Source organism: Protopterus annectens, chromosome 2.part1 (assembly GCF_019279795.1).
Source record: "Protopterus annectens isolate FY-2018-M chromosome 2.part1, PAN1.0, whole genome shotgun sequence".
Lineage (NCBI taxonomy): Eukaryota > Metazoa > Chordata > Ceratodontiformes > Protopteridae > Protopterus > Protopterus annectens.
Window position 1 is genome coordinate 1,681,949,408 of NC_056729.1, and position 24,196 is coordinate 1,681,973,603.

General features: G+C 40.9%; 1 pseudogene; it reads left to right on the forward strand.

Annotated features, from left to right (window-relative positions):
• LOC122795011 overlaps window positions 1–23,733 on the forward strand; it is a 120,923-nt pseudogene extending 97,190 nt beyond the window's left edge.
• The last annotated feature ends 463 nt before the right edge of the window (window positions 23,734–24,196 follow it).

Here is a 24,196-nt window from a genome sequence, read left to right on the forward strand (position 1 = left end):
TGGGTTCTAATACAGGAAATTCTAGACATTTTTACTGTTGTTCCATTTCACATTATATTAAATATCACATGTAACATTTTATACATAATTATAAATAGTGGAGCTGATATGAATTATATGTATGATGGGTAAGACACCCTTACTGTGTTTTAAAAGTTCAGATGTATGACTGAGTGTATAGTCTCTACTGTGTCTCTGTAAGTATAATTCTGCTATCGGGGCATGGATTCATAATTTTATAGGTGTTAACTAGACTAACAACCACAAAGGCCTTTTTAAGCCTACTCATGCATCCCAAATCGCTGACAAGTTCTGGTACCCTTAATTGATAAGTGAAACATTCACAAGTAGAGGCCTGGGAGATGAATCATTTACAGGTTGCCTGTGTCCATTAGAGACATAGGTGCCAAGCTAGGGATGAATTTCTTGTTCCTCATCCAATTGTCCAAGTTACACTTGAATTGGCTTAGGAAGGAACTCTTCTGCACATGGATGGGAACCTGTTCCAGGGACAGGGTAGTCTCTGAGATACATACCTGTTTTTCCAGCAGGTCCTATTTATATCACAGGCAAGGATGGCCTTCACACTTAAATAAGACACACCAAATGAATGCATATACAAGGACCTTGTTAGGTCACACACACATACATAGTTAATACCTAAATCTGTCATCTGTATTTATAAATGATTCATGACTATGTCTGAAAAGCACTTCTTCTGTAGCAAAGATGGAAAATCACTGTTGTGGACAAAAATGTTTTGTCCATTATGCATAGGTTTGGATCCCACACTGTAAAAATCAATTTTAGCGTTGTATAAAGCCAAACATGTGTCAAGTCATGAAATTTATGTCCTCAGTGGATGTCAGCAAAGTTAAATCACCTAACACTTACAACAGAAGACACCACTCAAACTAATGTCAAGTGTCAGATTAACCTTCCAGTTTCAAAAACTGCTTTTCTCTCTGTTTGGCATTGTTGCTATCTGCTTAACATCATGCAAATGTTGTTGGCATAGTTTCTTGGGTTTGCACACTATTAGTAAATGTGAAAACAGGAATTGGTGGGAAATCATTATTTGCTATTACACTGCTTTGGGATTAGACATGTCTGGTGTTAGAGTTGAAGGTGCCAAATGTAGGGCACAGAGGTGTGGTGTTCAGGAGTCCAAATTATTTATTGGACTCCTGGTAAAGTGCCACAGCCAAAGGCTTCTGCAGGGTGTCTGTTCTGGCTCATAGTACAAGTCTGAAGCTTGGAATAGTCTTGCCAAGGCTGTATCTAGTGTGACTAGCATCCTACGCACTGGAGAACAGTGTAGGCACCACTTCAATGACCTAAAAAGGCCTAAGAGGGATACACTCAACCAGTGGTTGGATGAGTTTCAAACTAGCGACATCCCACAGTTGTGTAAGTATGCTAATAAAGAGAACTTGTAATGCACAAAAAGCTAAATGTAGGCAAGGCTGGTATACGTAATGCTCTTCTGTTCTTTTATTTTCTTTTCACAGCTAATTCTAAAATAGTTACAAATAGGCAAACCCATGCCAGCACAAGAGAAATATTATTCTAACTTTAAAAGTTAAAGAAACATGCTTTTCTTTTCTATACAGTAGTAGCAAAGTAAGCATGCATATTCTAACCGTAAAAGCAAGGCTGCATGCATAAGTCTGTAACACAAACCAGTTTTAGGAGTCACTTGTAAGACTGTAGTCAGAGGTTGTGGGTTCAAATACCAGGAGTAACAAATGTACAATACTGCAATTCTTTAATATTAAATAACTTAAATTTTACACAAGTGACATAAATGCTCTGCTGTTAACTGTAATATGTATAATTGGTTCAAGCATATGTGCAATATCAGCACATTGCAAGGATTAATTTGAGCAATCCATAATTATAGCTTGTAGTTGTTAGGAAGTATACTTACATGTAAAACTTCAGATAAAATAGGTATATTATTGTCATAATGCATTGTATGTCACATGTGATGGTACTAATTTCATAGGTTCATAGGTTCATAGGTTCATACTAGGCTATCTGCCCGAGGGCATTTACAAGCCTAGCCCATCGTTTTGTGGCTTACGCCACCCCTTTAGTATGGGGAACTATACCCATTATTTTGCTGTGCCTCTGTCGAGCAGTGACACTGAGGTAATCCCTGGGGTATATCTGCGATCTCCCATCCATTGGTCAAGATTTCTCTTGAACAAGGCCAGCGAGGTGCTCTGCCTCACATGTACCGGGATTTTGTTCCACAGCATAGGGAGTCTTTGGGTGATGAATCTATCCCTCCAGCACGTCCTATTAATAGCCGTGTCAAGGTTTAAGTCTCCGCCCTTGTGGCTCTGATGGATCTAGATTTTTGAGGTGAAGCATATTCATCAAATCTGGGTTTGACATGGCCTTGTATGTTAGGCAAAGGTCACCTCTGAGCAAGCGGTAAGCGACTGAATAGAGCTGGAGTTCTTTCAGTCGGGCAGCATAGGACAGATTTTGAGACCCTTTATCCTTTTGGTGAGGAACATTTGTGGCCTCTCCAGCTGCTGCAAGTGTCGGGTCAGATACATTCGAATGGGGCATTGTACTCAATCATTGGTCTGATGAGTGATGAGTAAAGGGAGACTATGACCTCCCTTGATCTAGATGAGAATCCCTTCATGATAAGGTGGGCAATGTAGAAGGTCTTCCTAACTACTTTAGCTACATGGGTGTCGAATGACAGACTACTATCAACCTGGGTCCCCAGGTCCTGATAACTTCTTCTGTGCTCAGTGGATTGCCACCTATTTGGTAGCTAGGGGTAACCTTGTTTTTCCCGAAGGGTATGACTATGCATTTTTTGGCATTTAACTTTAGGCCGTGGCTCTGGCACCAGTTATCCGTTTCTGTGAGACCCTTCTGAAGGATATCTGTGTCAGATGTGTTTTCTACTATGGCGCCCAGTTTGCAGTCATCTGCAAACTTTGTCAGCCATAACCCTCCTGTGTTTGCTTGTACTTCAGAAAAGTAGATGCCAAACAAGAGTGGGCCCAGGACTAAGCCCTGTGGGACACCACTTGTGACAGGCTTTGAGTCTGACATGGCGCCAGCAGCTCTGACCCTGTGGGTTCTGTCACTCAGCCAGTTTGCAACCCATCTTGTGATGTATGGGTTGACATTTAAGCTGATGAGTTTTCAATGATACCCGAATGGGGTATTGTATCGAAGGCCTTAGCCAGATCGAGGTAGGCTGTATGGACTGCCTTTCCCTCATCAATGGCTTTGGTGACTGTTTCAAAAAGTCAACCAAGTTTAAAAGGCATGATCTGCCTTTGACAAAGCCAAACTGGGTTGGATCCAAAGTCTGCAAATTCCCTATGTCTTTATTTATGAGGTCCATTATGATCCTCTCCATGGCTTTGCAGATAAGGCTTGTCAAGCTAATGGGCGGTAATTTCCAGGGTCGGTGGAGGCACCGCCTTTGTGAAGTGGTACCACAGTTGCAGTGCGCCACTCCTGGAGTGCGTATCCAGAGGTAAGACTTTGATTAAACAGCTGTCCTAGCTGTGGGTTTAATTCCTCATTGAGTTCATGGAGCACACAGCCGGGGACACCATCAGGTCCCATGGATGCTGTGTTTTTGCTTTGGAGAGAGCAGTTCTCACTTGGGCTGGAGATGTTTGGGGCTGCAATCGTTTGGTATAGATATCTCTCCTTTTGGGGGGGAGTTTGCACTGAACCTGTCAGCCAGTATGTTGGCAATGTCTGTAGGATCAGTAATCTTCACATCATTTTGAACTAGCTCTGAGCATATCTGGGAGTTTCCTCCCAGGTTTCTAACATAGCTAAAGAAGGCCTTATGATTGTCTTTTGAGTCTTTAGCTATTTTTCTCTCGAAATTTGCTTTGGATGATTTTATGAGAGCTCTTAGTTTTTTACTTATAGTGATCAAGGGTGTCTTACCTTTTAAGGATTTTGCTCTATCTTGCAGTAGCTTCCTCCTGTTGTTGTAGAGTTTGTTTATGGCTGGGGTCCACCAGACTGGACGCTTGCCTTTGGTACAAAGAGTCTTTGTTTTGCTTGGGATTGCCTTATCCATGCAGTCCTGCAGGTGCTGGTAGAAGGCATTTGCAAGTGATTCAGCGGCTTGAGTACTGTTTTCCGCTGCTCGGGGCCTTAAAGGAGACCACACTAGTCTTTAGAAGTGTGAAGTCGGCTTTTGAGAAGTTCTTTACTGTGGTCTTTTATTTCAGGTGGGGGTGGGATGAGGACCTCCAGCGAGATTAGTTTGTGGTCTGATCTCACCAGTGAGGGGTACACCTCCGGTGTTGAACATTGTGCTCCCATGTTCGTGATGATGAGATCAAGTATGTTATCCCTCTTGTGGGGATGGTGACTAGTTGTTCCATGGCATTTGAGTTTATGAATTCCAGGAACTTTTGGGCTAGGGTGTTTGGGCTTGAGTAGTGTTCCCAGTCTATATTAGGGTAATTGAAGTCACCTAGTATGATGGTGTTTGGTGATACATTTATCCCCTCTAGTGTTTTCAGGAAGGCCATGTGAGGTTCCTGAGTTTGTGAGGGTGGCCTGTAACATGCTACAATTTGCAGAGCAGTCTTGCCTATGGTTAATTGCACCTGGATGGTCTCCGATGCATCGTGCGTTGCCACCAGTCTTGAGGTGTGGGTGTCCTTGATGAATATGGATACCCCCCCTCCTTTCTTGGTATTGTCCAGATTTTGGGGCCGGAATGCATGATATGAGGTAAAACCTGATAGCGCTGGTATACGTAATGCTCTTCTGTTCTTTTATTTTCTTTTCACAGCTAATTCTAAAATAGTTACAAATAGGCAAACCCATGCCAGCACAAGAGAAATATTATTCTAACTTTAAAAGTTAAAGAAACATGCTTTTCTTTTCTATACAGTAGTAGCAAAGTAAGCATGCATATTCTAACCGTAAAAGCAAGGCTGCATGCATAAGTCTGTAACACAAACCAGTTTTAGGAGTCACTTGTAAGACTGTAGTCAGAGGTTGTGGGTTCAAATACCAGGAGTAACAAATGTACAATACTGCAATTCTTTAATATTAAATAACTTAAATTTTACACAAGTGACATAAATGCTCTGCTGTTAACTGTAATATGTATAATTGGTTCAAGCATATGTGCAATATCAGCACATTGCAAGGATTAATTTGAGCAATCCATAATTATAGCTTGTAGTTGTTAGGAAGTATACTTACATGTAAAACTTCAGATAAAATAGGTATATTATTGTCATAATGCATTGTATGTCACATGTGATGGTACTAATTTCATAGGTTCATAGGTTCATAGGTTCATACTAGGCTATCTGCCCGAGGGCATTTACAAGCCTAGCCCATCGTTTTGTGGCTTACGCCACCCCTTTAGTATGGGGAACTATACCCATTATTTTGCTGTGCCTCTGTCGAGCAGTGACACTGAGGTAATCCCTGGGGTATATCTGCGATCTCTCATCCATTGGTCAAGATTTCTCTTCAACAACGCCAGCGAGGTCCTCTGCCTCACATGTACCGGGATTTTGTTCCACAGCATAGGAGTCTTTGGGTGATGAATCTATCCCTCCAGCACGTCCTATTAATAGCCGTGTCAAGGTTTAAGTCTCCCGCCCTTGTGGCTCTGATGGATCTAGATTTTTTGAGGTGAAGCATATTCATCAAATCTGGGTTTGACATGGCCTTGTATGTTAGGCAAAGGTCACCTCTGAGCAAGCGGTAAGCGACTGAATAGAACTGGAGTTCTTTCAGTCGGGCAGCATAGGACAGATTTTTGAGACCCTTTATCCTTTTGGTGAGGAACATTTGTGGCCTCTCCAGCTGCTGCAAGTGTCGGGTCAGATACATTCCGAATGGGGCATTGTACTCAATCATTGGTCTGATGAGTGATGAGTAAAGGGAGACTATGACCTCCCTTGATCTAGATGAGAATCCCTTCATGATAAGGTGGGCAATGTAGAAGGTCTTCCTAACTACTTTAGCTACATGGGTGTCGAATGACAGACTACTATCAACCTGCAGAGCAGTCTTGCCTATGGTTAATTGCACCTGGATGGTCTCCGATGCATTGTGCGTTGCCACCAGTCTTGAGGTGTGGGTGTCCTTGATGAATATGGATACCCCCCCTCCTTTCTTGGTATTGTCCAGATTTTGGGGCCGGAACGCATGATATGAGGTAAAACCTGATAGCGCTGGTATACGTAATGCTCTTCTGTTCTTTTATTTTCTTTTCACAGCTAATTCTAAAATAGTTACAAATAGGCAAACCCATGCCAGCACAAGAGAAATATTATTCTAACTTTAAAAGTTAAAGAAACATGCTTTTCTTTTCTATACAGTAGTAGCAAAGTAAGCATGCATATTCTAACCGTAAAAGCAAGGCTGCATGCATAAGTCTGTAACACAAACCAGTTTTAGGAGTCACTTGTAAGACTGTAGTCAGAGGAGCCTTGAACCAGGTTTCTGTCACAGCACAGACATCGATGTTCTCCATACTGAGAAGGGCCTCGAGTGCGTGTATTTTGAGATTTAGACTTCTGGCATTGAGCAGCATTACCCTTAGTTTTTTTCCTTTTTTGTGTTCTAGGGTGGTAGGTTTAGAATTTGAGCCTTGCCTAAAAAGGCACTATGGGGGTGGCAAGAGCCTTTGCCAATATCCGGAATCCCAGGGGTGACAGGTGCAAGCCGTCCCTTGCGAAGCAGCGTGGCTTGTCCAGCATGTCATCCCAGGCAGACAGACACTGGATCCCCTTTGAATGACACCAGTGTTTAAGCCAATTGTTAAAGCTGATCATCTTATCTCTGTATTGTGGCATCATTCTTGGTGAAGGTAGGATACTGCTCAAGGTCAGGGTCATACCTGTCTGGGCTACATAATCAGAGAGCTCCTCAATGTCTCTTTTCATGTAGTCCAAGGAGGTGCGTCTCAGGTTGTTTACACCAGCGTGGACAATGACTGAGTCATATTTGTACCTGCTGTTGAGAGACCTGAGTGCTTGCGTTATGTGGCGGATTCTAGCGCCCGACAGGCAGCTTACTGTGACCTTCTCCTTACTCAGTCTGGTGAGCGGGACGTCAGTGTGTCTGACTATGGAGTCACCAATGACTAGTGTGTCTGGCATTGTGTTTGGCCTTAAGGGCTGTGACTGTTTGACACTCTGACTGTGAGGTCTATGTGTTGCAGGTGTTGTGTTCTGAGGTGGTGGTTGTTTGGGTGTCTGCTTTGGTGGCCTCTGCTGTTTTGGTAGATTTTTGATCAGAGCCTCCGAGTATGTCTTTGTGTGTTTATGTGTATGATTTGAGGTTGTAATGGTAATATGTGAGACTGGGTCTATAGTGTGTGTGGTAACCTTCACCTCCTGACTGGTCTTGCCAGTCCTATGTTGAGAGAGCTCAGCCTCCAGTTTGGCCGTATAGTTGCATCTCTCGCATGTATTTGTGTTTTTTTTCTCTCTCCCCAACCCTTATCTCTTTTTATTTTCTATTATGAGTTGTCAAAATATCTCCAGGTCAACAATCTGTAACAAATCACTAAATGCTTCACAGCGCAGTGAGGTAGGCCGACCCCAGTGGCTCAGCCTGCCCCCACTCCACCGGCTCCAACACCAACATGCAGCATATCTGGGACCCAATCTGACAGTACTGCCTCTGCTGCCCCATACTACCTGCTCCCTCAGGTAACACTACCCTGACAGCTGGTGTTGTACCCTCTAAGAGTACTGGCAGAGGTAGGGATTTCATCACCTGCCAGGAGATGCCAGGGTTGGTGCATAGGGTCATGCTCTGCGCCATTACTTTATGCCTACACCAGATGAAGAGGCTGCTCTCCCTCATGGTCCATAAGAGGATTAGGCATCAAGCACTTCAGCAGTCAGCAGAGTAAGGGGACTGTGATGACATTCCTGCAGGTGAGGACTAGATTCTCACTCTCCCCATGTTTGATGGGTATGGGCTTGTGATGTCCCCTTCCTCACCCCAATCTTGGTGTCCCCTGACCTTTTGTACCCCTCACTCTCCCTGTGTCTTGTCTTGTTTGTCCTGTTTGTTTGCATTTGCTTCCTTACCTACCTAACTTACCTGACTCAGATATACCAAAATCACTTTCCCAGCTTTTGTATCTTACTAAAGTAAAAAAAATAAATAAATTGGGCACCTGTCCTACAACATATATAGCTTTGCATTCCACGTGTCTTCATGACACAACTGATTTGATCCAACTGGCTATTCAACATGATTGCGTTGTTGTCATCCCCTCTTTCTGGAGGTGACAGTCCAAATTCTGATTATATTCTGTACATATTTTAATTTTACACAGTTGAAGAAATGGATAGCTATGGTTCTTTCCTATCTCCCTCCTGCACATTCCTATATTGCTTTCTCTTTGTTCTTCCCCCTGCTTGCCCCCCATTTCATTACTCTCCTATCTACCCCATTTTAATAACTAAAATCTGGTAAAAAAGTAGAATCACACACAACACACGTATGTGCCAAGAAAACCAATGGAGCCCTTCACTTTTTGGCCTCTATGTTTGCACAGAGTATGGTTTCGTGCGCCAGTGCCAAACAATGGTGAATGGTTCTTTTATGGTGTGGTTACCTCCACACAATGCTACTTAAACATGCTGCACTGTCAACACACAGTAACACTTGCTGAATGGGGTGAAAAATATAATTTCATTGCATTATCACTATATATGTAAAAGTATTATATGCACCTAGATTCAAACTCTACATAATCTGGGCTCAAAAAGAATTGAGTTAACACATTTACACCTGCTGACACAGAGTCAGCTAAGCAGCAGGTGTGTTTTATACCCTGACTACTCAGAATTCGCAGAATGTTAGAATTGAGGCTCGAGTTTGCGCACTGTTTAACTATGTGCTAACAGGGAAAGCAGTAGAAATCCGTATCTCACATGTGCAAACACTTTCCCAACCATTGTGCAAACCAACTGTTCAGTGGTGCACTATGCCAAGTGGGCAACTGCATGTATTACTTTTGTTTACTGTCCATTTAGTATTCATGCCATGTAACTACATATGGAAACACAAACAAAATGAAGGCACTATGTAAGAAAGGGACACATATTTACAATGCAGCTATCTGTTACCTCCCCCATGCACTGCAACCTTGGTCTCTTAGTACTTGTTAACAAATATATCAGCTACACTATGCACATCTTTAGAATAACAATACACAATCAGATGTTACAGTGCCTGTAGTAATGTGGACATCTGGTTGCATCTAGTTTGTATAACTTGTCCCTTAAAGTATACCTGCAAATTGAAAACACAACCACCAAATACTACACATTGCATACTCATCAATGTGGTAAAACGCAGAAGTTTAATATCTTAACAGTCGGACATGGTTAGCTATCCATTTCATAGAGGCCTCCCAACATCTTCTCACTAACATCCACTGCAGATGTCATCTACTATAAATTGTCCTGCAGCCTTGTAAAAGTAAGACTTGTGCTGTGGTGTTTGTGTAAAGTATTGAATTCTATAGTCTGTGTACTTAGATAGTTAGGGGTTCTGTTCTCACTGTAATCATCTGGGAGGTGTGTGTGTGTGTCTATGCAGTCAGAGAAGCATAAGTGTGTATCCTACAGTTACCACTCCAGTTCCATGGCTTGTCAATATTTTGATACTTGCACATGCCTACACATCCATTTCATTCAGACCTCCCAAAATCTTGTCTACAGTATCCATTTCTGATGCCATCCACTATAAGTTGTCCTGTAGCCTTGTAAAAGTCAGACTTGTGCAGTGGTTCTTGCATAAAATACAGAGATCTGTAGTCTGTGCACTTAGGTAGGGGGTTCTGTTCTCGCTGCAGGCAGTTGAGCTGTGTTTGTGCACTTGCTTGACATGAGAGAGAGCATTTTACACCAGCATGTGGGACACTGCTATTAACATTTTCTCCTCACCAGACACTGCTGATGTCATTACCTATAAACTGTTGGCTGACACTCTTCATGTCAGATTTGAGCTGTAGCACTTGCCTTAAATACGGAGTTCTGTTGTCTGTGTACGTGTGTGTGTGTGTGTGTGTGTGTGTGTGTGTGTGTGTGTGTGTGTGTGTGTGTGTGTGTGTGTGTGTGTGTGTGTGTGTGTGTGTGTGTGTGTGTGTGTGTGTGTGTGTGTGTGTGTGTGTGTGTGTGTGTGTGTGTGTGTGTGTGTGTGTGTGTGTGTGTGTGTGTGTGTGTGTGTGTGTCTAGAAACAGCAGTTTACACCCGCATGTGGGACACTGCTATTACCATCTTCTCCTCACCAGAAACTGCTGATGTCATCACATATAAACTCTTGTCTGACACTCTCCAAGTAAGACTTGAGCTGTGGCACCTGCTTCAAATATAGATTTCTGTAGTCTTTCTACTTAGGTAGGTAGGGGTGTGATTCTCACTGCAGTCAACTTGGTTGCGGGTGTGTGGGTGTGATTGTGCACTTGCTTGACATTAGAGAGTTCATTTTGGGAGGGAGGGTGGCATAATGGTTAAGGTGTTTGTCTTACAAACACAAGGTGCAGGGTTTGATCCTCACTTGTGGTAAATTTCTAGGCCTAAAATGGCCCACAGGCAGTTAGCCTATTATTAACATATGAACACCAGCATGTGAGACACTACTATTACCATCTTCCTCTCACCAGACTCTGCTGATGACATCAGCTATAGCTGATTTGTGGATGTGCAGTATTCCCCTCAGGGCATGATCAGAGACTGGCCTTTAGGGCAGGCACAAGTCACCTCATCCTATACGATACAGACTATAGTGACAGGGCTTCCAGTCTATTCACATATGCCATGGCATGGTTTGCAGGCCCTGTATTTTCTTGCTGAATAAACTCCTGTGGTCTCTCCAGCTGCTGCAGGTATCCGGTGAGGTGCATGTAAAAGGAGAATTATACTTTATTAGTGTTCTGATGAAGTTTGAGTACATTGCTGTTATATCATCCTCAGATATGAATACGATGACCTGACTTATGAAGTGCACAATGTGTGAATTTGTGAAGATAGCCAAAATAATGACTCATTTTCTCTTTATTTCTAGTCTGTGTGGCTTTGGCACCAATCATTTATCTGTGTTAGCCCTTACCGTAGTGTGTTAACATCATTCATGGACTTAGTGATTGCACCCAATATGCAAGAATCATCAAACTCAATAAGACAAAGGCTATATACTTTAGTCTAGACTGTCAAGAAATAGATTCCAAACAGTAAACAGCCCAGCATAGATCCTTGGAGTATGCCAATGGTGACACCTCTACTGGTAGAGATTTATTCACCAACTTTCATAGTATGTGTTCTGCTGGTGAGCTAGTTGTTTAACAATGTAGTGACATAAGGGTTAATCCCCAGCTGGGAGAGTTTCTCAATGATTGTGCCCAAACCCTAGGCCAGATCAAGATAGGCAGTATGTACTGTCTTTCCTTCATCTAGGCCTATCACACAGAATCAATGGGCTGCGACATCACAAATCACCTATAGCATGACTCAGAACATGCACCTACCTGACACGGCTGTGTCCACACTTTAAAACACCCTCTAGATGGATTATGTTCCCATAGAAGGGTGTATATCAACACACATCCATCTGAGTTAGGGGGGACAGGACCTGATGCATACATATATAGACACAAGTTGACTCTCCTCATCTGTGAGGTAGACAATCATGTCATCATGGAACTTTTCAAAATGGACACTAGTAATATCCCAGCTGTGTGCAGCAGACATGTGTAAGTTATTAGTGCTACATACATGTCTATTACTTCTATTAGATGTCCTCAAAGAGGTCATCGATGGCATGCATGATGACAACACTATCATCCTGTAGAACTTGACCAAGGCATTTGAAAAAATCCACACTGAGGTAGTCATTCAACACTGTCAGATGTGCCCATAAGCACCTATATCACCAAGTGGGTAGACCACTGGATCGCATACATGGCATTTAAATATGTTGAAATGTGTGAAGTGACCTATATCTCTGGTCCAGTGATTGGGTCCGTACATCAGGGACAAGACATTTGGACCCCACCAATTTGCCCCCAGATGATTCGCCCCTAACGGATTCGACCCTGGACAGTTGGACCCCAGTAAAAAAGTTAACGTAAGTGAAGCCGAAGCACATCAAAGGAAAAATAGAAATAAAAGACTGTCTAAACATTCTTAAAATTGGTTTAGAAAGTATTTATTTTCTATTTATGTGCTTTGACTACACTTACTTTAAAAGTGCAAACTGGAACTTTAATTATATATACAAAAACAGTAAGTGCCAAAAAAAACATTTGTTGACTAATCTGGAAGTTCACGGCATTAACTAGTCTGGAGTTTCCTTACAACGATAATGTCATTATAAAATAAAAATAAAGAAAGTTAGCAATAAAACAAGAAGAAAGGATTAAAAATAAATTATATTTAAAAATGAAAACATAATGGGCAGTCATTTTGACAGATGTCTGCTTTGATGTTCTGTTTATTTCCCTGCTGAAGTTAATGGGCTGTGGGTGTAAGCTGTAGAGGCACTGAGCATTGTGATAGTGAAATGGATGTTTGGCCCTAGAATTGCACTTCTAAGCTTTGAACTACTTGTTGTTACTTTTTACAAATAAATTCTTGAGTCCTTAAAAACAGTGTTTTACTTAGAAATGTTTGTGCATTGTAGATGGATTAGACTGTATTGTGTGTATGTTTGTCTTTGCACTCTGCAATCAAGTCAAGTCCTCTGCTGCAGCACTACACACTATCAATGTTGCTGGAAATCAAGAGTGTTTGCATTTACTCATACATCCATTTCCACTTTCCTGAGGTTCTGATGTGCTTTGATGGTAGACGGTGGGAAATGGTGAAAATTGCATGTTGCTGCTTGAGCTTTGGTGGTCGTATAAATATTCAAGATGAAGAAGGCATATTAACCTGAATAAAAAACTGATTTTATTTAATTTTTTAAGAAATTATTTATAGTAGATAATAGATTAGTTAACATAACATAATATAAAATACAAAATATATATTTCATTGATAGAAAACATATGTCATAAAGTATGTTATAAAGTAACAGTAGTCATAATATGTTAAAACATAACACTAGTTATTATATGTTAAATATTTAAATGTTATACTAACCAATGTAATATTTAAATAAAATTAAAATATTAATAAAAATATATTTACAATGAAAAATTAACAGTGCTATTATTGAATAATTGATTAATTAATAACAATGATAAAGTACTTAAAAGAATATATTTGGGGTCAAATAGTCTGGGGTCGAACTGTCAACTAAAAAATCACATATACAATACATATAAATTTATACATGAAATTGCATAGAAATGCATTGGGGTCGAACAGTCCGGGGTCAAATAGTCCTGCTTCCCATCAAGCCTGTCTTCTAGGCCTTTTCCTGTCCATTATTTAAGTCACAGATATCAATAATGGCATACACATCCTGTGTCCAAACAGCTGCCTGGAAGACTACAGACTGTGGACAATCATTGACTCCAACTGTGATCTTAGTATAATGCAAACAGTATCAACACATACCAAAGACTGCTGCCACAGCCATGACAACACATGAGATGAAACAAAAACATGGGGGGACTTAAGCACAACACAAGGATAATGTAGACTTCACACCTTATAAGCAGACCAATTGGAATGTGACCTGTGTCTTGAGGTAGATGGTATGTGGACCATCCACCAGCATGTGGTCACAATGGTGGCTTCTGCCTTGTATGGAACACAACTACTTAGTATGTGCAGGACATCCACATCAATGACCACAATACCCCCATAGGTCACAGCCTTCATCATCATCCCTTCATCATCATCATCATCATCAGCCCCCTTTTTCCCATTTTTTCTACATGGGGTTGGGGTATCGTGTTAACTGTTACCAATTCTCTTGATTCAGTGCCACACTCCTGCCATCTTCAACACTCATGCCTGACTGTTGCAGATCTTTTTTTACACAATCCATCCACCTCTTTGCTCGATGTCCTCACTTCCTCTTCATCACACCAATAACTGAGTACAATGCACCCTTCTCCATCTACCTTCACGCACATCTTCCAGTGATGTGTAACTGAAATGTACCACCTAAGATCTCCGTTGCTTTTTACAAACTGTTTCGCTATGTTAAATGGGTTTAACATAGCGAGACAGCTTTAAAAAAAGAAACGGAGAATCTCCGTTGCTTTTTTTAGAGCTGTCTCGCTATGTTAAACTCATTTAACATAGCAAGACAGTGTTGCTGTAAGAGTTATAGTAATGGAAAAAGTCTGGGCGAGCGGACCTTTTTCCATTACTATAACTCAGATTTACAACGTGCACGCTGACCAATCAGCATGCACGTTTTTGAATATTAATGGGGGGTCGTTGTATAATGGTGATATTATTCTGATATTGTCCCTGATTGTGCGTGCTTAGTTTACTGTTGTTCATGAGCCTGTAACTGTGTCCCACTTGTTGGAGTCCTCTGCTGACATTAGAGTCATAATCAGGCAAATCAGTTTGAACAGCTTCACAATATGCACCCAACCCCAATTGTATATAAAATCCCTGATAGATGTCCTCTCCTTCAGGATGCTTATATCACAAAGACATCTTCTCCATTGTTATGTCACCTTGCCTGACAGTCACATAATATACATTTTCACTGTGCAGTCGATACTCTACCATGTCAATATGTCATTAGTGTTCCTGCTACAACTGTCTTCCATTTACATGTCCTCATCTGCTGTACATTACAATTCTTCACCTTTCCTTTTTCCCTGTGTTCATTCCTACAATTCAGCTGTGTGCCCCTATGCAATACACACACTTCCCCTAGCTGTTTATTTTAAATGGCAGTCCATGCACCCGATCCCTTCCACAACTTTTGTACAGAATGTCTGGAATGAAAATGCGATTCCAGAATACTCTGCACTGTTCACACTGTCCTGTATTGTGTTTGGACCACATGCATTACTATATGATAAACCATGGTAATCAATGTGGCATTCTGCAAAATCCCACTAAGCTAGTGTGCTTAAAGTACATGGGTTTGCTATCTGGGTTGCTTTACATACTTTCCTGGTTGTCAACAATGTTGCCCACCATGAAACCTCACTTATTTATGTTTAAACACAGCGCATGGCATGAATATGTAATCACTGCTGTGCTCACTACACAAACACATAAACTCCATGTAGGCTTTTCTTAAGCCTAGATGGCATTTATTGAATCCTAGCGAAAGTCTAAACCCAACCATATTTCAAGTAGTAAATATTGTAACAATGAGATAAAAGAACAGAATGTGGGATCTTTAGAAAAGGGTAGGAGTAAATTATATAGAAGAAATGCAAATGTGGGAACAATACATGCAGAAAAATGTTTTTGAGGAGGAATGAGGTTTATGAAAAGGCAGGAATTGAACAATTTGTGTAATGTTAGTTTAATTATATTGTATAAAACAATAAATGTAATGTAAAATGATTGTAAATGTGAACTTGTTAATATGATTTGATTACTTTTAATATAAATATAACTTTGCCAATGTCACAAGTGATAATTCAATAAAGGTAGTTAAGAAAAACAGTTGAGTATTAGCTGATTAGATACTTTTATAGTTATATGGTTAAATATATCTTCTGAGTTTATGTGAGTGTGTGTGTGTGTGTGTGTGTGTGTGTGTGTGTGTGTGTGTGTGTGTGTGTGTTTGTGTACACATGAATTTTGAACTGCATGTATGTGTGCCTGTCTTCTTCTGTGCATGTGGAAAGTTTGTTAAGTGAGTAGGTGAGCTAGTACAAGACTCTTTTCAGCCATGACTGGAATCACTGACATCACACTTTGAATGTATAAAAACAATTTCACAATTAGAGCAGTTGCATCCAGAGTTAAATGATGGAACAAAAACAAATGAACAGTAAGGACAGTGCATTCAAAATGGGCATTTTTCAGACACTGTCATTCACTATAAATGAGTTGCAGTCGTTCATCTAGCCTAAATTACAAAAGAGTATATCGTGAGCGATGTCATACCTTTCAAAGGTTATGCAGTAATGTTCTGTTCCAGGAGCTAGGATGAGCCTGTAGATTTTTATTAAATGAGAACTGTCCCAAATATTGTGTATTCTCATCACAAAGTGCTGTTAATCCCCTTTAATCTAGTCCCAAGATTGGCACATATACAGAAAGCACTATTTAAACATTTTTCTTTCTGATCTCTATCAGTAACTAAGTTGACAGCTTTTGCATATACCAATGCAACATCCTGTAAATTCTTGCTTTATTTCCTTCAACTGTCATTGCTACCTCAAAGATTCACAGTGGAAGTTATTCACTTCATGTGTGTGTGTGTGTGTGTGTGTGTGTGTGTGTGTGTGTGTGTGTGTGTGTGTGTGTGTGTGTGTGTGTGTGTGTGTGTGTGTGAGTAGCAGTGGGAGGTGGGGGGGGCTGCATGTCTTGCAGCCTTAACAAAGTCAATTCCACATTTGCAGCTACTTGAAACTATCAGCTAAGTTACCTTCCAGTCAGTAAGGCCCATGACAGACCAGCCTGCAGAAGCAAGCCCAAACATGGCAGCTGTACCTAGTACCGTGTTCATAGGTTCATAGGCAGGTACTAGGCTATCTGCCCGAGGGCATTTATAAGCCTAGCCAGAGTGTGTCGGCTTTCGCCGCCCCATTGATTAATTTGTATTGAGGCTTTGGTTTTGAAAAAGGTAACCTGCAGACACCTTAACTCAAACTGCTCACAGTGGCCAGTGTCAGCAGAGAAGTCAGTACAGCATATCAAAATGGACTCATAAGGGAAGAAGAAAGTATGACAGGATCATTTTCATTTGTGGTTATGCGTGAACATACACAATCAGAAATAGTGTCATAGTTCCAAACCCTGATGAGAAAACCCTCAGTCAGTGGGTAGAGGAAAAAAGAGTTGTGACAACCTTCATTTTGACTGCTAGTCTACTGCAACAAAGCTAATCAAGGTACAATTACATTACTTCTTATTTAGCTTTTTTTTAAATTTGTTAACAATCTAATCCTCCTAGACAGAAGAACCTGTCTTCATACATAAACCGATAGCAGTTTCAGGTAAACCGACTTTCTCAGAGTCTCACATTTCTGAATGGTAATGGACAGATTTACTTACAGACATAAATAATAAAATAAATATCCTTTCCTCCTGGGAGTAGGAAGTGGACAATGTAACCAAAGCATTTCAACAGGTACTTGCTATCCAGCCCATTGAAATGAGACGTGAGGTGTGAAGATAAAACATTGCAAAGGCTATTATCTGCTTTTCATTTTCCTTCTTTTCCTTGAAGAGCAAAAAATACGATTCAAAAAAAGTAGATCGCACCAATAAGAGACAAGATACGAATTTCTATACTGTTATGGTATGTACAGTACAGTGGTTTATGGGAAAGATATCTCTGTTAAGGGTTAGTTGTTCAGTCCTTTCCTCCAGTCACTGTTTAAGTATAGTTTTGCATGTTCTTCCCCTGTCTGTGCGGTTTTTCTTCTGCTACTCCAACGTCATGTGACCTCAGAAAACCACAATAGTTGATTGACTACATTAAATTGTCCTTAATTGAGTTGTATTTGCCATTGTGGTATTGGGTAAGGCTAAAATGATCTGAAAAAAAGAAAGTTTGCTTACCTTTTTTTATAAATAAATGATTTTAACTAAGAATACCATATCAGTACAATAAGTTTTCGATTTGGATAGGATTAGGAAAACTAAAATTGAGCTATAATCATCTGAGCTGATTTGGGCGCCCTCCTTTTGGACAGCCATGATGAGTGCACTTTTGCAGAGAAGAAACATTCTATTCCAGGCAGTGTAGCGACTGGACAATATCCGTATAACCAGATAAGAAGTTCAAGGCCAGAGGAGAAGACATTCAAAAGCTGGGTTGCCAATGTCATGTAGGCAGATAAGGAGTGTCTTCACCTTATAAAAGGAAACCATTCTGAACTGAAAATAAAGGGCTCATAAATATCAGCTATTTAGGAACAAAATGAACCCCCCACTTTTTTTTTTCAAATTTCCACAGGTTTGCCATACAGACAAGCTTTCTTTTTTCTCATGAACTCAGCTTTTTTGCTATTTTGACCTCTTTTTTCAGCTCCTTTTTGGCTTACAGGAAGAGAGAGAGTTCATTTATTTATTATTATTTTTTATTTATTTATTGACATTTGTTGACCGAGAAAGTCTGATTGGGTCAGGTAACCCATTTTCAGGAGAGGCCCATGGAGAAAAGCTCCAGCAACAAAATAATAAGAAAACTTAACATATATAAACATAAAATAAAAGTTGTTATACTAAAATGTGTGTATAGAATACAATATAAATTATGATAGAAATATTTCATAGGTTCAGAGGTTCATAGGATGATTCAAGGCTATTGGTCTGGAGGCCCTTATAAGCCTAGCCAAGAATTTTGCCCATGTTTCCTCAAAGTCAGCACTTGTTTCCCCTGTCCAGCAGGGACACAGGTGGGATCCCAGGGGTATATTTTCTGTTTCCCATCCAGTCATCCAGGTTCCTCTTACAGAGGGCTAGAGAGGTACTCTGCTTGACATGGAGAGGAAGTCTATTCCACAGATGGGGGAGACTTGGGACACAAATCTATCCCGCCAACAAGGTCTATTAATGTCACAGACCAGGTTAAGGCATTGTGTGCGGGTTGCTTGAGTGGAGTTTGTTTTACGGATATGCAGCAACTCCGTCAAGACTGCGTCTGAAATGGCCTTGTATGCCAGACACAGTCACCTCTGAGCAGTCTGTATAAGACTGAGTACAGGGACAGAGCTTTTAGCCTATCTGTATAGGATAGATGTTTGAGACCCTGGATTTTCCTGCTTAGGAACCTCTGTGGTCTCTCCAGCTGCTGCATGTACTTGACAAGGTACATGCCGAGGGGGGCATTGTGCTTGATAATGGGTCTGATAAGGGAGGAGTACAGGGATGTTATGACTGCCTTTTTCCTGGATGAAATACCCTTATTTATGAGGTAGGCCACACAGAAAGCTTTCCATACAATGGAGGCAACATGGTGGTCAAAAGTCAGGTTGCTATCAACCTGGGTGCTCAAGTCCCTCATAACTGATTGCATGATTAGTACACGGTTATTAATGTGATAATTAGTAGGGATGACATTTTCCCCAAAGGGGATAATGATCCATTTCTTGGCATTCAGTTTGAGGCCATGCTTCTGTCACCAGTCATTAGTTTCGGTAAGGCCCTCTTGAAGGATGTTCTCATCACTAGGAGAATATAAGACAGTGCCCAGCTTGCAGTCATCTACAAACTTGGTCAGCCACAAACCACTGGTTTTGGCTTGCACCTCAGAAAAGTATATCCCAAACAGTAGAGGCCCCAAGACTGATCCTTGGGGTATACTGCTCATTACGGGTCTACTACTAGAGGTGGTTTCCCCTACTTTGACTGAGTGGGTTTTATCAGTGAGCCAGTTAGCTACCCATCTGGTAACATATGGGTTGATGCCTTGCTAGGAGAGTTTATCTATTATGCCTGAGTGGGGAATAGTGTCAAAGGCTTTGGCTAGGTCAAGGTAGGTGGTATGCACCATCTTCCCCTCATCCATGGCTTTGGTGACTGTTTCAAAAAAGTTGACTGAGTTTAAAAGGCATGATCTCCCTTTGACAAAACCAAACTGTGTGGGGTCAAGCGTTTGGAGGTTGCCAGTGTCCTTGTTTATAAGGTCCATGATAATGTATTCCATGGCCTTGCAGATCAGGCTAGTTAGGCTGATGGGCCTATAATTGTCAGTAGACACTCCACCTTTGTGTAGAGGGATGACAGTGGCTGTCCTTCATTCATCTGGGATGAAGCTGGTGCTCAGGCTTTGGTTGAATAGGTTGTCTACTGGAGTTCAGTGCTCATGCCTGAGTTCATGTAGGATACAGCCAGGGATATTATCAGGATCCATGGAGACTGCATTTTTTTGCCTTTGAAAGGGCATTACAGCCCTGCTCCCTGGTAATGAGGGGAGGGGGAAATGTGTTGGGGATGTCCTGGTTTACTGATGGGGGACAAGGGGGGTGAAGTTTTCACTTAACCTGTCTGCCAGCAGGTTGGCTATATCTATGGCGCTTGTGTATGTGGTGTTATTGACCACCAGTTCAGAGTAGATTTGGGTGTTGCCTTTGAGATTGTGGACATATGTGAAGAAGGCCTTGTGATTGTCTTTGGTGGATGTGGCCAATTTGGACTCGAAGTTAGCCTTAGAGGATTTCACCAGTGACCTTATTTGCTTGTTCTGACAAAGGAGAGGTTAATCCAACTTGGCACCTGCTCCTTCTTGGCCCTGGATAGCAATTTTTTTCCTTCTATTATAGAGTTTGTTTATTGCTGCTGTCCACCACACAGATTTACTTTTCCTTGAAGAAGATGATTTGGTCCTGTCAGGTATTGCTGAGTTCATACAGCTATGTAGGTGCTCATATAGTTTTTTGGTGTAGGCTTGGCGATAAGTGCTATTTCCAACTGAAAGGATGGTGGCTGTAAAGCTGTGAAGCTGCTTATACCTGCTCTGAGGAAATTGTAGCCAGCTTTGGAAAAGTTTTTTCATTTGACTCTGACAAGGGGGGGGGGGGGGTCAGGGGAGATGGTGACTTCAAAAGTGATCACTTTAAGGTTGGATCTTTCCAAGGAGGATGACACTATAGGAGTGCTACTCATGTTGGTTAGGAACAGATCAGGGATATTTTTACCTCTCGTAGGTGTGTCGACCAGCTGATTTAATGCATTGGCATTGGCGAAGTCAAGGAATCTCTGGGTATTCATGTTTGGGCTAGAATAGGTCTTCCACTCTATGGTTGGGTAGTTAAAGTCACCCAAGATCAGGGTAGAGGGTTGAATCTTAATGGATTCAAGTAAGTTCAGGTAGGCAGAGTGGGCATCCTGAGTTATAGCTCGGGGTCTGTAGCTAGCTATGATTTGAATAGGTGTTTTGTCAACAGTTAACTGCATTTGGAGTGTCTCCTGTCATACCATTTGACCATCCTGGAGGTGTGTATGTCTTAGATAAATATTGAAACTCCACCTCCTTTTGCTTTACAGTAGAAATTGTGAATAAAAGTTTGACTAAAATACACTTATATTTCTTGGAGCAAAGCTACTGTCTGAAATTATTATGTTTTTCAGTGATCGTGAAACCCACAACACTATCCATTCCTTAGGCAACATTTATCAAATGGATAATGCTTATTTCTTCTGAAAATTATTATTTATTTATTGACGTTTGTTTACTGGGAAAGTCCAACTGGATAATAAATACCCATTTTTCAGTGGATGCTTGGGGAGAAAAGCTCGAGAGAGTTGAATAACATTAAATAAAACGCTAGTACAAATGTAATTAAAAAAGCATATACACACACTGTTTGACAGTGGAATGCATAGGATATAATAAAGCACGAGGAGACACCGGTGATAATAAAAAGAAATAAAGTAATGATGATTAAATATGACAATAAGTATCTGCAGCAGTATTAGAAGTATATATTGTCTTCTATGCTAGGAAATAAAAACAGAGACAAGATTACGGCAAAGACGTTAACAGCATCTCTAGGGAAAATGATCAACCAGTGCATCAGGTTAATATTATCAAGTTCAACAATGATAAATACCCACTGAAGAAATGGAAACAGATTTCCCACGTTCTCTTTAGATTATTAAAGACTATTGAGTCCAGAATGGTTAATGGTAAGATGTTAAGATGGTTGGGCTAACTGCTACCGCAATCCATTGTCTACATCACCTGTCAGCTGTACTCTGATTAAAAGGGGATAAATGCTCTCTTATATCATCCAAAATTAAAGTCCGCCGCAAAACTAAGAAAGAAAGGAAATGAGTTTGTATAGTAATTCAAATGCATATTTGAGAGTACTATGAGGATACAGACATACACACACTTCCCCCATTCTTAATACATGTACCCATTAGTGCTTTGTTAGCAAACTTCTCAGAATAGGACATATGTGATCCTGGGTATTTCTAAAGGAGATATGTACTTGTCTGCAATCAATCAGCATCCTTTCTAGGATTAGCTCTCTGTCTTGTGTTCACTGCTTGCAGAGATAGACTTCATCTTCTCTGCATTCCTGAAGGGAATGAGGCCGGTACTGCAGAATGAAAAAATATGTTACTTTTTCCTTAAAAGAAAAGAAAGAACTGACAAAACTTGAAACGATTCAATCTTTTTTTTAACAACTGTTTTTTCTAAGTATTGAACCATTTCAGTTTATTTCAGCTTCTCAAGGCTTTGCTCTAATTAATGCTGTTCTCAAACAGTGACATGTTTCTGTTTTTTTTTTTTTTCATTACATGTGTCAGACAGTTGACCAAATAGAACATTAGTAACTCTTTTTCTGCTCATACCAGGTTCTGAGGTAGTGACAAATCTCCAAAGGATCTCCTTTCAGGCCATACATAAGCTCCTACTACTGTTTTTATATCAACCAAAACATCTTCAACTGCTTCTTATTTTTATGCAAACTCTTCAGCTGAAATTAGTTGACTGAGTTCTACTGATATTCTACCTAACAGACTGACACACTGATTCTCAAGTGTCAGACCACAGACGGGCTTGGGAGGTACACAGACAAGGTCGTGACGATCAGCTGCGGTTATCGTTTTGCATTTAAGTTGTGCCAGCATCTATTGTGTGGCCTTCATTAGTTACAGTTTGTCTCCTCCTGTGTTTTGCCAAGTCTTGAAGCTTGTCATCTTCCTCCACCTGGTCACAGGATATAATCAACCACATTAACAAATTAAATACTACATGGAAGGCTGGACAAAACTTTTACAATGTGGATCAGAGTTATTTGAAGCGTCTGTGTGGTACAATTCTGCATGGTCCAAAATTGCCTTTAAAGACTTCCTATTCTAGAAAAGTGAAGCTTCCTGATAACTTTGATTCATGAACTCAGTTGCCCAATTGTCCAACAATATGAGAGATCCGGGATCAGGGATCTTGTGGCTCATGTTGGACATTTGGTGCTGTAGAGTCCATGTCTGAACGTGTCTGCATCCACTCCGAGGGAAAGCAAAATGTGGAGGCATCTGCTGAAGATCTGCTTTTATGCTGCGGCTTTGAGTGTGGAATGGGATGCAACAGTGGCTATCCATCGGGAGCGTGGCAGTACTGGACTGAAAGTGACTTGGTGTTGGGGGGGAATGTATGGTTATGGGATAGGTTGCAGGCCATATACTGTTCCTCCCTGTGAACGTCACGTGAATGGCTCACGGCCACCATGTTCTGGAGAAGGAGATGACATGCCACCCTGTGTGAAAAAGTGTGATGCTGGTGATACTCCTTCATATGAAAAGGACAAGATTTACGGTGGATCTGCCTATAGTTTCCCTTCCTCTCCTGAAAGCATAATGGAAGAAATTTATAAGAATGGACCCGTGGAGGGGGCCTTCACTGTCTATGAGGACTTCCTGCTGTATAAATCACGTGTGTACCAACATCACACTGGAGAAGCAGTCAGGGGTCATGCTATTAAGATCTTGGGCTGGGGCATAGAAAACATTCCTTACCGGCTGGCTGCTAACTCATGGAATATAAACTGGGGTGATAATGGCTACTTCAAAATCCTCCATGGGCAGGATCATTGTGGTACTGAGTCTGAGCTTCAGGCTAGAATTCCAAAAAATGCAGCAGAGCTTTCTAACAGCATCCTCTTTTGAAAAGTGCAAGAAGTGTTTTGCAGCAACATAGTCAGAGAGAAAACATTAATGAAAATGACTGCTTTTATTTTAAATTTAAGGATGTACTTTTTAACTGTTATAATGAAAGCCAGTTCCAAATCATGCTTGCCTAAGTGCAATTAGGTTTTACATTTTTAATTGTATTAGTTTTAGCCTTGTGTTTAAATGAGACTGCTTATAAGAATGATACCTTTTATAACTTTCCAAAAATTGAGAACCATGTTTTTTTTTAAATCAGTACATTCTAATTGGGAAACTTTTTTTGCTCTAATTTGCCTATAAACTGTATTGAGTATTGTAGTCCCAAAGGCGGGGGGGGGGGGGGTCTGCAGTAACTGACTTTAGTCCTGCTTATGTGAAGTGCCCATGTCCTACTAGCAGTCTTGCTGATATTGGAAAACTACAGATTCTGACATTCATAGGATATGGCATCATTTAGTTC